Raw genomic sequence first — 6,172 nt, forward strand, 5'->3', positions numbered from 1 at the left:
CAGTGTCTTACCTGGCCTCATGCACTAATGAACTACATCTCTCAAATAGGTCTTGTGGTACACTCCCCTAGAACAGAGCCTCCCCTCCCACCACCTGTGCCCTCCCCAATTTCCTTCTTGTTCTCCTCAAACACTGCCAGCTTAGCATTTCTTGTAATCTTGTCCTCAGGTGTGGTGGCTTCCATTTCTCACTTCCTCTCCATTTCTTCCAAGACGGGTCTAAGCTACAACTGTTGTACCTCTCTGGCTTTTTTCCCCCTCCCCATTCTTTCACCTCTTCATGGGTGAATCTGTCTGTGGCTTGGAAGTGGGGGAACCAAGCTCTCCTGTTGAGATGCTGTGTCATCTCAAACTACTTTAGGGGTACCCATCACCTGCCCAAGACGGCCACACTGAAGCCCAAAGAGCTTCCTTCCTGAGGCAGCCCTAGCCCAGTCATTTGGAAACCTCCCTCAGATGAGCTAAGCGATGGAAGGGCCGATAAGCTTGGCCTGGAGTCTGAAACGCCATCTCCCAAATCTCCGTGTAGAATTGCAAGGAGTTTCATAAGTTGTGTGACCTTCTTATCTGAGTTGGCTCACTTTCACTGGGGAAGGAACGCTCAGAGCTTGTGGCTTTGAAAATGCCATTTCACTTTCCCATTTGGTCTTTCTTGTCTCCGAAAAGCAGAGTCCCGGCCACATAGAGTCTCAAGTGAAAGGCTCAGCACTCGTCCCCCGACCCATCCCAAGTTCCCCTGCCCAGGTCGCATGGACAGTGAGTGACGTGGTTGGGGAAAAGAAGATTTAATTCACTTTATTCACTTAGGACTTTACTCCTACATGAGGCAAGCACTTATTGAGATCAAACTTTAAAACTTGCTCTCAATGCTTCCTTGTCATGCCGACCTGAATGTGTCTGGAGTCTCAAGCTTCACTTAATATTGGTTCTTTTGTGACTCAATAACCTGTAAGAACTTTAATAAAGGAGAAAAAAAAGAAATGCAAATGAAAACAAAGCAAAGTCACCTGTAAGAGAGCATAATTTCACAGACTATTCCTGAGGAGTTCTGATCCATTCCCTCCTTTTAGAGATAAGGAAACTACATTTCAGAGAGCTTGCCTAGTCTGTATCTGGATCAGAATTAGAACTCAGATCTCCCTGCCTAGATTTTAATGCTTCAAGGGATCCCATGTTAACAACCTCATAATAACTCCATAATAGTGCTATAAGTTTCACAAATCACTTTTACACTATGAGGCACATAGAGCAAATATTATCACCACTTTATAGATATAATGGGGTCATCGCCATCACCATCATATCTAGCATTTATAAAGTGCCTACTATACACCAGGCACTCTGCTAAGCACTTTATAAATATTGTTATATGAGATAGGTAAAGCAAGTATTATTGCCATTTTATAGTTACAATGAAGTCATCATCATTATTTATATAGTGCTTCCTGAGGGTCAACCATTCTGCTAAGTATCTTTAAAATATCATTTCAGTGGTCTCACAACAATTCTGAAGGTAAATGAGGTAACTATTTGTTTATTTCCCCTTACAATTGAGGAAATTGAGGCAAACAGAAGTTAAAGGACTCCAGGTCCAGTGCTCTATCCTCTGTGCCACCTGGTGCCTGGTCATACCAGGCAGCAACTTGCCCAGCCTCATTGCCTGCAAGGTTGAATTGTCTGACTTTATTGTCTATAATGGCTGAAATAAGAAAGCTATTATCCACTTAGGGCAAAAGGATCGTGAACCATTTGTGCCAGTACTAAAGGACTGAGTCAGGAGACATAGATCAGTTGAAAAAGAGAGCCACAGAGAATGTGCTGAAGACCCAGGAGTTGCTGGATAAAATACTTTACCATTCTATCTTACTTTATTTGTGGTTCCTGCCAAGTCTTTGTGTGAATTGAGCATAGGCACTAGATTGGGGGCCTATTTTCATAATTCCATGACCTAAAACGACTCATACTTAACCCTAGGAAATGAGGAGTACTAGAGTTGAGTAGGGCCCTTGTTACACAAATGAAGTAACAGAGGTGTGGTGGGCAGCCTCATTTCTCCTAATTTCCCTATATAGACTTCTACCCCTTCCTCTCAAAGTTCTTACTTTCTATTGTAACTCCTTAACAATAAATGCCATTATAATTCCTATAGTTTGTTGGGGGCCTTTTATGCTCCATGTCTTCAGTCTTCAAAAAGCATCCCAGCGGTTCCCTGTCACAATCAATATCTGAATTATTAAATCAGAGCTGAAAAGACCTTAATGAGTACAAGTAAACCCAGGCTACAACAGGGGGAGAGAAAAGGGAAGCTGCAGATGAAAGTAGGTCACAGAAAGCCAGGTACATAGAGAAGCTAGAGAAGGGAAGAACTTCTTTAGTCTTAGAGGAGATCAAGAGTAACTTATGCCTCAGCATCTGAGAAGAGCAGCTGGGAACAAAGGTTTGGTTTGCTGGCACTGAGTAGCCCCAAATGAATTTATCAAACCCTGAAAAACTGTTACTTGAGAAAAGTTCTCGGCTGAAACTAATTTGTCTGAATTAAGATCATGACAACAACTACTTATTTTTAATACATTATTTTGAGTCTTATAACTCTATATGGTAAATGCTACAGATGTTATTGCCTCCATTTTTCAGATAAAATTATATAATTTCCAATTAAGTTTTAATCTATCTTTCCGCTTCCCTGTGTTGAATATAATTTTATTGTATTATGATCCAAAAATTATACATTTAATATTTCTGCATTTTTACATTTGATTTGGAGATTTTTATGCCCTATTACTTGGTCTATTTTTGTGGAGGTGCCATATGCTGCTGAAGAAAGGTATATTCCTTTCTGTTCCCATTTAGTTTTCTCCAAAGGTCTGTCATATCTAATTTTTTTAATATTCTATTTACCTCTGTAGTTTCTTTCTTGTTTATTTTTTGGTTGGATTGATCAAAGTCTGTATTTTATTTACTTTCAACAAAAACATCAAAGAAGTTTCTTGGGGAAGCTGCTTCATAAATAAATAAACTGTTCAGGCCCTGCCCTTGCCTACAAAGAGCTTTCAATTCAATTGCATAATTCCTGGCACAAAGTTAAGTACTTAATAAATGCTTGTTGATTGATTAATTGATGGGGGAATAGGAAACTAAGTACAGTCACCTGTAATACTGTGTGATGAGTTCATCAGAGAGATATGAAGCAAAGTACTCAGGGGAAATCCTAGGAGTATGAGCACTGGGCATCAAAGAAGTCTCCTTGGAACAAATGGTTTGAGCTGGGCTTAAAGGATAAATAAGAATGAATTTATCAGGCAAATGGACAAAGGAAAACAGTATAGGCATAATAAATCCTATAAGTAAAAGCAAATAGTACTTCTGTAATCCCCTTGCACTAAAATAATTTGTCCCTGCTCATGTTACCAATTTGAATCCATTCCTTGCCCTTCATCTCCCACCATTCTAGGAACCCCCTCCAGGGGTTCGAATCTTCCCCTTTTTCTCTGCCTACCATGAGAAGAAGAGGAACTCTGTCTCCAGAGTTCACTTTGATAAGAGGTGAGGAAACTGAGGATCAGGGAAATTAGGTGTCTTGCCTGTGGCCTCCCGTTGAGTGTCAGGGCTAGGCTTTGCCTCCTTGGGTCTTTATTTATTTTTGGTAACTGTCTTGGGGTAGGCACTCACTTAATCACTCTTGAGCCCTTTCAGATCTATTGTTCTCAAAAGTGCCTTCTGCTCTAATAACCTTGTCATAACCTTGATCTTGCCTAAGCTGCCTTTGCAGCACATTTTCCGACCCCGGGACTATCTTACCTGTAACCTGGCAAGACCAGAGTCTGTGTGTGGGCGACAGATGCCTCCTAACAGTGACAGCCTTCGCCAACCCACTTCCTGTGTTGATATATATTGTACAAGTCTTGGTTCTTCTTGTGCCTTTGTTTAGTTTGGGTGAGTCAGCAACAATCTGGACGCTTCTTACCCCTTACTCCCCCCCTCTTCCCCCCCTCCCCCGACATATATTTTTCAATTCAATGACACTGGCCTCTTTACTGTTCCATGAATAAAACTCCCTCTCTCTTCCTGGCATTTCCCCCAGCTGTGCCCCGTGCTTGAAAGATTCCTCCTTACTTCTTAGGCCATCAATGCTGTACTAGTTCTGAAACCCAGATTCTGGAATTCCAGGGATGCTGGAACATACCTAACTGATGACTTTTCAAAGTCACCAGGTCATGAAGTTCCACATTCTTCACCAAGAATAGAAAAACACAATTGAAAAAGGCTAAGGATAAAGGCCAATTCCTCAGGGAATATGGCATCAGAGGGGAGAAGACTCTCTCTTTAAAACTCCATCTATGACTAAATGCCATTAGCAAAGGAATCACCAAATGAAATTAAGAGGTAGGAAAAAAGGGAGTAGTTTTTAGGCTTTTTTTTTTATGTCACCAAAGTCAGTTATAGTACTTTCTTTCACTTATTACCTTTTTTATAAACCCTTCCAATTCCTGTAGAAGGCAATGCCATTTTCCCAGTCCCTCAGACTCACAACCTAGGAGTTATCCTGCATTTCTCATTATCCCTTACCCTGCCACCATGTCTAATGTATTGTCCGTTGATTTTACCTTTGCAATATCTCTCAAATATTCCCGCTTTTTTCTTTGATACTTGCCTAATTCAAACTCTTATTACCTCACACCTAAATTATTGCAATAGTTTGTTGGTTGCTCAATAGCTTGCCTCAAACCTCTTCTCATCCCAATCCTTTCTCCATTCAGAGTGATTTTCCTAAAGCAAAGCTCATGTTGCACCTTACCACATACTCAGTAAACACCAGTGGTTCCCTATTGCCTCTGGAAGCAAATAAAAAAGACTTTGACATTCATTCATAACCTAATCCCATCCCATCTTTCTAGTCTTCTTACATCTTACTTCCAATCCTGTAGTCTTCAATACAGTGGTTCTGGCCTTCTGACTGTTCCATGAATGAGACACCCCATTTCTCATCTCCAGGAATTCTCTTTGGCTTTCTCCCCATATTTGGTATGCTCTCCCTTCTGCCATTTCAATTACTTAACTCTCTGGTCTCCCGTAAGTCCCAACTAAAATCCATCTTTTAAGGGAAATCTTCCCCAACACCTCTTAATTTTGATACCTTTCCTCTTTTAATCATGTCTTAGTGGCACAGTGGATAGAGCACCAGCCCTGAATTCAGGAGGACCCAAGTTCAAATCTGGTCTCAGACACTTAACACTTCCTAGTTGTGTGATCCCAGGCGAGTTATTTAATCATCTTTGTCCCAAAACCTGAGTTCAAGTCTTTCCTCAGATACTTACTAGCTGTGTGACTATGGACAAGTCACTTAACTGTTTCTGTCCTACATCTATAAAATGAGTTAGAAAAGGAAGTGACAAAGTATTCTAGTATCTTTGCCAAGAAAATCCCAAATGGGACCATGAAGAGAGAGACATGAAACAAATGAACAACATACCTGTAACATACCTGTTTGCCTTTTCTTTATCTCCTCTTGACTATTGAATTGCTATATAATTTATAAAATCCAACTCAAAGTACATCTTCCTATAATGCCTTCACTGTTCTTCTCAGTTGGTAATGAACTTTATTCTTGGACCTCCCATACCACATATCCAAGAGTATGCTAGAGTCAGACCTGATTCAAGAGAACTTATTATTAAATTTTCAGTGTGAACATTTATACCTCAGAAGTAGCAAATGCTACAAATCAGGGCTTGATTTATTGTTTTGTTGATTGTATAGACTTAAGAAAATGATGGAGAAAATGTTAATAATGCTGATTAAATTTTAAAATGTATTATTCATGTTTTGGAGAACCAATTATTAAATAATTAGCAATATACCTCTCTGAATGATTGCACTAACCATCTGTCAATCTCTCTGACTCCATCTCTGTCCTTCCTGATTCCTACTCTACACAAATCCAAGTATGTCATGCTGAAATTCCAAAAATCTTTAGTCTTTGGATCCTCTCTATTCTCTCTAGGATAAAAAAAAGATTCCCCAATTTAACACTTAAATCCCTCCACAATCTGAATCCCATCTAGATCTCCAGTATTATTGCTCATGGTTCACCTTCCTGACCTTTCAGTTCCTATCAAGCAGACCTCGAGGCATTCTTTGTATTGACCTGCCATCTCCTACTTCTACCTTTTTT

At 40.1% G+C, this 6,172-nt stretch overlaps 1 long non-coding RNA gene across 1 annotated transcript; it reads right to left on the reverse strand.

Moving 5' to 3' along the window:
* Positions 1-868: 868 nt before the first annotated feature.
* LOC141559586 (uncharacterized) lies at positions 869-3,900 on the reverse strand. The gene is made up of 3 exons (XR_012487502.1): positions 3,799-3,900; positions 3,149-3,268; positions 869-955 (listed from the first exon to the last, which is right to left on the reverse strand). It is a non-coding gene; the product is annotated as an uncharacterized LOC141559586 (long non-coding RNA).
* Between the last annotated feature and the right edge of the window lie 2,272 nt (positions 3,901-6,172).

This window comes from Sminthopsis crassicaudata, chromosome 3 (assembly GCF_048593235.1).
Source record: "Sminthopsis crassicaudata isolate SCR6 chromosome 3, ASM4859323v1, whole genome shotgun sequence".
Lineage (NCBI taxonomy): Eukaryota > Metazoa > Chordata > Mammalia > Dasyuromorphia > Dasyuridae > Sminthopsis > Sminthopsis crassicaudata.